Genomic DNA, 7,803 nt, shown 5'->3' with positions numbered 1-7,803 from the left:
ATCTTAAGTGAATAATTATTTATAATGTGCTAATGAGGATAATCTGCTATTAAGATAGAAAAAAATAGTTGACAAATCAGTCTGTATTAGGGTAATAATATTCTAAATAGTCTATATCTACTTTTCTAGAAGATATCAACTTGACATATTTTTCATTCTGAATAAGCTCTATCCTGGATTAAATATTAAAAATATATTGTATACGCCTATTAAAATCATAATATTTAAATTAATACTAGATGTTCTCATTGTATGCCCTTCCTCTTCCTTCTGATACTATTAGGTTAGGGTTTAGAGGGAGTTGTCTTAATTTACGTGCTATTTTTTTACATCTCTTTGCTATATTTCTCTCCTGCAATTAGGTTAGGGTATAGGATTCCAAGTCTGTCCTTCTGATACTTCGATCTGATAGTGGCGGCTATGAAGATCTTGGATTAGATATTGGAGGGTAGTAGGTATAGACTAATATAGGGTATATTGTATATTTTGAATGTTCAGTTTCAAATATCTATTAGTTGTTTCCTTTCTTTTCCCTCCCAAATTAAAAAGTTTAACTATTTCAAAGATTCAAGTTTCTCAGTTGTATACTACTAGATACACCCCTCCTTCTCCTTTTTTTTTTTATATCTTGTGTTAACTGAAGCTACTATATTGTGTGTGCTATAAAAGTGTCATTCTCTTAAAAGAAAATCTGCTAATGCCATGAGAGAGATGTCAAATAAAAGTGATCACTCGGATAATTTGTGTGATCAAGTTGATGAAAGTGAGAAGGTGATGATGTGTTTATTTGCTTATACAATGTGCTAACTTTTATTATTTGGTTTTCTAGACTTATTTGTATTAATTTTTTTAATTTGGTTTAAATTTTAATGGATTTTATTGAAGTTAGAAATATGATGTTGGCCTTAAACAAAGTTGTGCTCAGGATTAGAAAAAGAAAAAGCCTCTCTTGAAGAGATTGACAAGGTCCTTGAAACTCGAATTTGATGAATCTGATGATGCTGATGCTTTTGAGGATGAATCTGATCTGGTGAGGGGGTCTAGTGACATGGTTTTGCATGTCATTTAACTAGAGCTGCTGATTAGGATTTGCATATCATTTAACTAGAGCTACTGATTAGGATTTATAGGGCATTGGATATGGGTAGTGCAAATAGTGTCCACCTTTCTTTGGTCTGTAATGTGAAGTTTTTTCACTACAAGATTTTTATTTATTTGTGGCAGTTTTTTTCTTATTTGTGGAGGTTTATAACCTCCACCAAATGATTTGTGGAGGTTTCAAAAATCCCCAAAATTTGAGGTGTCACGAGGTCTTTTGTAGGTTTTTAAAAACCTCCATAATCCATTCAGTGGAGGTTTTTTGTGTGTTTAGTGGAATTTTCAAACCTCCACAAATTAACTATTTTGTGAGATTTTAAAACCTCCACAAATTCTGTAATTATTTATTTATTTATTTTTAATTTCAAATCATTCATTAATCTCATCTAATTTACATATTTTCAAATTAGAAATTTATTTTTTAATATCAAAATTTAAAAACTAAATCTTTTATAACACAATTCCTCAATATAAGACATAACTCTATATATAAAAAAATTCTCAATGTCAACAAAACAACAACTAGATTTAGAACAACAACTTCAATATTTCAATATCATCTAATTACATAAAAAATGATCTGTCAAATACATCTGGATGGCCATAGTGAAACCACACCCTGAACAGAAGCATACATAAAAAAAGGTAAGCATATGTTGGAGTTTGGAAAGATAATACTAGAGGAATAGGTAATGAAGATAATATGCTTGAATGAAAAATATCACTGCTTGTTTATACAATAGGTAAAAGTCAAGCATATGAAAAATGCCACTATAGCATTACATTAGGCTTTGCAAATAAACTTGGAAAACTAAATTCACATTTGCTTTCTTTACCAGTAAATGGTTAAAAAAGAAAGTATTTATTATTTCCAAACATGTTCATAGTGAAGTTTTGCAGGGTTACCTGAGAGGATTGGCAAAAAGCCTTTGACAAATAGTGACAAAACTGGTTTCTTGATATGACATGAACCATGCCAGAGAAGGCACACTGAAGTTTTATAAGTCATTGAAAGTGAGGAAAGAAAATAGTGAGTAATGGGGGCAAGCAAGAAAAGAAATAGTTTATGTGAATTTAAAATAGAACAGGGAAACAATCAAAGAACCAGAGGCAGTATTGTCTTGAAGAAATGTTTTTTTATCATCTTGACATATGGTATTTGAAGTTTTCAATGCTTTTCCAACCCGTATCGAATCCTAAATGTCTGCAAATTATGTATAAACTTAAAATAGCAACAAGTGATCCTTCAAAACAATCTAATATGGTTGACCTTTTTCATCATTGAAGATTGTATAGCATGATGAGCAGAAAGTATCAATGACTCCTATTATACTTTTAATTACAGAGGGGTGCTAAACTCTCATTTATCAAAATAAAACTCTAAACCAATAGCGTCTAAGCAATTAATTGCATAGAAATAGCAAATTGAACATCTCATACTAGAGCTCAAAGCACAAAGTAGTAGAAGGAATAACAATTATTAAAGGAAGCCATTCATAGTATACCTTATGAAGATGGAAAGTAACGCCCTCAATGGGAATACTAATATCACTTAGGCAGTTCACCATTGCAAAACCTACCAAAACCACAGAAAAAAAATCAACAATCAACCACTGTCTTCCCATATGAAATCTGCTTTAATAAATAAATACTATTAATTAATAACATCATTAGCCTTTGGTAAAATGTTAAGCACATAATAAATAAAAAGCTTAAAATCTTACCTTTGATAAAATTTTGTACAAATTTTCATTCAAACATATCTCTTGCCAAGTTAGTAGCTATCTTCAATAGACAGCCATGTCAAAATTGTAAAAACAGATTTTCAAACTGGCACTGATATAATAACAATTACAAATAGACAGCCAAGAAGATCCAAGTTCCCTTCTCCCGGCATTAGAAAGAAGAAATAGAAAGAAAACCTTTTGGCGTTTAGAATCAGGGGGGCTTGGATCTGAACCATTCCATCTTCGTGATGTCCCTGCATCAATTTCCACCTGAAAACACATCCACTTGTCAGCAGTACGCTTGTTGTTTAGGGGAGAGGATTTTACAATAACTTTCATAGCTATATTCCAAATGTGCAACTAAGTCTAGAAGTTATGGTTGAGGAAAGTTGACTTAAGTAAATTTAAATTGCAATAGAATCAAGTAACCTGTGATGAAGAATCCTAAGCTACTTGTTCCTCTGAAGGATTTCTTCTAAAGCCTGTTTCTTATATATATATATGTATATATATTAAAATCTTGATTTGTCTCTTAATTACATGGGTAATGAATTATCAAATAGAATGAATATCTGACTTTGGGTGCATGAGATAGAAGATTAAAGCTCTAATTATCAAATCCAGCAGTAGTAATAGTATAGTATAGTTTTAAATAGTGATTAATTAATTAATTTAATGGAGGACTTAATTAAGAAGCCAAATAAAGTCAAAACTTAGATGAGTCCTTGTGTGTCTAAGATAAGAAAAGTCTTGGGGAGGAGGGAATTGACTTTGGTGCTTCAAAAGAAGCATTTATATTATGAGAAGCTAAGAACAAACAAAGGAAATTAAAGAGAGAGATTCTTAAAATCAAATCATCAGTATTATGCTCAACCATGTCTTCTAAAGGAAAAAAACCCCAAAACATGATGGATGTTGATCTCTCTTTGAAGATAGATCATCATAAAAATAATAAAGACAGAGAAGCAACACCACCAAAGGTAGTAGCATCAGTCAAAGAGGATCTCAAGAACAAGAAGGAGGAAGAAATAAAGGCACTTAATATTAATAAAGAAGATGTTTTTAAAGCTGCAGCTGGCGAAATTGAAGATGAATTACCTTTGCAGGATAACACAAAAGCAAGAGAGGTAATTAACTAATTATTAACATATATACACACTAGCTTTTTTAATTAATTCCAATAACTAAAAATTAATTATAATTATTTCTATGCTCTTGTTATTTGCCGGGGTAATTGACACCTAACATTTACCTTGCTACTACTCTTTTATAGTATTTAATTAGTGTAAGTTCATGAATCACAAGTCTGATACATTTACATAAAACTTTTTATTATTGTTGCTTGAAAAATTTAATTTTATTATGTATGAGTTGAGTGTGTTACAAATGGATATGGAGAGCATGAAAGAGGAAAACAAAGTGCTGAGGAAAGTGGTGGAACAAATTTTCAATCATCCAAGAAAACAACAATAATAAAAATAAAAGCAAGGTAATAATTGACTTATCATAAAACAGTACACAGTCACACAGTTTAATATCATCTGACTGTAAACAGAGAAGTATGAACAAACCCAAATAAACTGCATTAAAATCTAAACCGATGCGAAAAGATGAGCAAGCAGAATATAAGGAGGTACGTTATGTGTGAATTGCTATGTGGCTAAAAGTCGCAGATAGAATCGGAGATTTGTTAACAAATGCAAATCCATGTTACTAGGCAATAGTTAATTGGCTTCAATTGAATGCTAGATTATATACTTATTGGGAAAGTAAAGACATATAGAATGTCATAACTAAACATTGCAACAGGTAGCAAGAAATACCAATTAAGACTATTCAGATCACTTTATGCTAACTGTAGATTCTTCTATGAAATAAAGATACACCCTCTTCCTCTGCTCATTTGGAAAAAAGATGCAACTCAATAAGAATCTAAGGGAAACCAATCCCATGACCAACCCAAAGCTGATTTTTCCTAAATCACAGAGATAATGGAAAATACAGATGAATAGAACTGTGCAGAAACTTGTTAAAGTTTTCAAATTGGCTATGATGCATACCTCTTTTATTCCCTGTCTAAAGGCATTAACGAAGATGTAAAAAATTACTGAAAGAAAAATCTAAAAGGATTTGATAAAATAAACAAAATGAATGCCAAACTATATATTCAGCAAATAAATGCAGATAATTCACACCTTTATCCATGAGTATGGCCTATAGACCAAAGCAGGCAAGCTCCCATTATATTCCTCATTCTGAAATCCAAGTGGTCCTAAAATGCAACACCTCAAATACATTATTAAACACATAATAGTGTAAGGACTCAATTATTAATTTTTAAATCAGAATAACCCAATTGAAAATTGAGAGAAACTAGATGGAGCCCTGCAGTGATTTAACCTGTAATATTCACTTCTTACTTTAAAGTTCTACAAATAAGCCATGAGGAACTAGCCTGTTTCCAAGTGATACTATTTGAATGTGTTAAATAAATCCCTGTTTTTCAACACCTTGTCAATTCACCATTAATTTAGAAGTGACTATAAAGAATAATCTAGCCTTAACTAGTAACAATACTGAATTTGCATAATTTAAAAGACAACACACATGTCAACATCACCATTAATCTATAGAAGAGTCAATCAGAATCCTAACAAAATAACTAATAATCACTCCTAACGCAAAAAAATCCACTAACTATTGGCATGAAACAAAATAGCTTCAATGAACAATTATCATGTCTTCCCTGCCTTGTTTCCAAGACTCCTTATCAACGCAAATGAAAAACAATAAAGAAATACAAAACAAGAGGGGATACAGTAAGAAAGTTGCAACAGAACTGAGGAGGCGAGACAGAGAAGAAATTTATTGTTAATAAAGAAGAAATATCAGCAAATTAATAGAGAAGAAGAAGAAAAAGAAGTACCAGTGTCAATTTAAAGGAGAAATTGGACTGAGAGAAAGCGGTGTTGAAGAAGAAGCTCGGGAGTGAACAGATCTGCAAATGCATTGTACCAAGGCAACTATGGTGGCATCGACGGCAGAACCTGTGGCAGCAACGGCGGCAGAAACTGCGATGGCAACAGTGACAGCAACGACAGACAGAGAGAACAGATCTGAAAATACGTTGATAGAAGAGGTGGCTCGATCCAGAAGCTCTCTATAGCAACGGATACGGCAGTGGTGATGGCACCGGCAGCAGAAACCGCAGCGAGAACGGCGGCGAAAATGGCGTGGAAAACTTAGAGTTTCATTCTCTCTTAGCTGACTCTGCACCTTTCATTTTTAGAAAAAAGAGAAAATGACGGTGTTTTTTTCAAAATTTTGAATTTTAATTAATTATGAGTGGAGGTTTTTTAAAGTGCCATAAATAAAATGTATTGTGGAGGTTTTTATAAAGCTTCACTAAAATACTCCCTCAAATCAATATTAATCTTGTAGTGTTTGGTTATCTCAAATTTAATTATGTAACCCTTTATTTTTGTAGTTCATCTCTATATAGATCAATAAAATGCAGTAGCTCTTTAGTATTATATGTTAGATTTTGTTTTGGCAAACGATTTATATTTGAAAAATTATATATAGTGTTGCAAATCTTATTCAAGAGAAAGTTGAGAATTCAATTGCAAATGATAATTGATGAGAATTTATATGACGTGCTGAATATTTTTCAATAAGAAATATAAGAATTAATTATATAAATTGAGAAGGATGTTTAAATAATGTTATTTTGAGTTGTTTTAAAGGATTTTTAAAAAATACGTAGAATACATAAAGTAATAACTACTTGTCTAAATTCTAAAAAGATAGCTAGGTTATCTAGACTATATTGAAAAAAAGAAATCAATTTGAAAAAAAGTCATCATGTTTTTCGGTTGGATAAGAAAATCTAGCATTATAATTACCTTTTATATGCTGAGCTACAGTAGGTTGTTGGTTTAATAGTTTGGTCGAAGGTATTCATGATATTGTGATTTCAAAACACAATATTTTTCAAGTTTTGCGGTTTTTGTTTTTGTTTTTTTTTTTTACTTTTTCAATACTTTTAAAGTTTTTTGTTTTTTATTTTTTTTTTACTTTTTCATATGAAACTAAAGTTAAGTGTAATCTTTTCTTTGAGTATGTTTCTTCTATTCACTTCTTATTCTTTTATTTCTATTCTTTAGCTAGCAATATTATGAGTTATCTACACTTGCTTTAGAGAATAAAATATTTGCAATGAAGAAGAAAAGAGACGAGACATTTGCCACAAGAAAAAGTTAGTTGATTCTTTTGGTGATTATTATTTATTTGATTAATGATATATTATTTATCTTTACATGAGTTGAAGCATCTCACATTCTTTTGATTCTTACTCCTTTACATGAGTTGAAGCATATTCTTTTGATTTTTATTCATTTTTTTTCAATTATATACACATGTTTACTTAAGTATTTATTTATTTTTGTAGTAATTTTTTTTTAAGTTTTAGTAATAAATTTATTTGTTTTTTTTTTTATATAGATCAAGAGACCTTTTAATTTGAGAATGTACTAACTTCTCATGGGTCAATATCAAACAATAAAGGTATATATATAGACAAATATAAACTCTAAATTCTAAATAATGGTTGAGTTTTTTTTGCTATTTTTTATTTTTAATTTTAAATTTATTAAATATATTGGTTCACTTAAATGAAGGTATTATTTATAATTCTCTCAATAACGTATTCACAACCTCTGTTAATATCAAGGAATCAAGGATCATGTGATGTTTGCACCAAGTGAAAATAAAGGTGTGTAATTAGTTTTAATAAATAAGTTCAATCTCTTTATTTTTTTCTTATATTGATTAGCACAATTTTATTTTTTTTCGTGACATATGACACTGATTATTTTATAAATAGGATACTTGGACCACGGTGATTCTAATTACAGTTGCATATGGTGTGGTGCGGCCTTTTGGTATTCTGAACATGTTTTAAGGAAATCTAAAGTTA

General features: G+C 30.4%; 1 long non-coding RNA gene across 1 annotated transcript; it reads right to left on the bottom strand.

Moving 5' to 3' along the window:
* Positions 1–2,025: 2,025 nt before the first annotated feature.
* On the bottom strand, positions 2,026–5,945 carry LOC110264067 (uncharacterized). Its single transcript, XR_002349801.2, has 5 exons — positions 5,752–5,945; positions 5,021–5,097; positions 3,021–3,095; positions 2,604–2,674; positions 2,026–2,088 (listed from the first exon to the last, which is right to left on the bottom strand). It is a non-coding gene; the product is annotated as an uncharacterized LOC110264067 (long non-coding RNA).
* Positions 5,946–7,803: the final 1,858 nt, after the last annotated feature.

The sequence above is a fragment of the Arachis ipaensis genome, chromosome B6 (genome assembly GCF_059453495.1).
Source record: "Arachis ipaensis isolate K30076 ecotype BB chromosome B6, ASM5945349v1, whole genome shotgun sequence".
NCBI classification, from domain to species: Eukaryota; Viridiplantae; Streptophyta; class Magnoliopsida; order Fabales; family Fabaceae; genus Arachis; species Arachis ipaensis.
The sequence above is the reverse complement of the archived record's forward strand: the minus strand, read 5'-3'. Positions and strand labels throughout refer to the sequence as shown.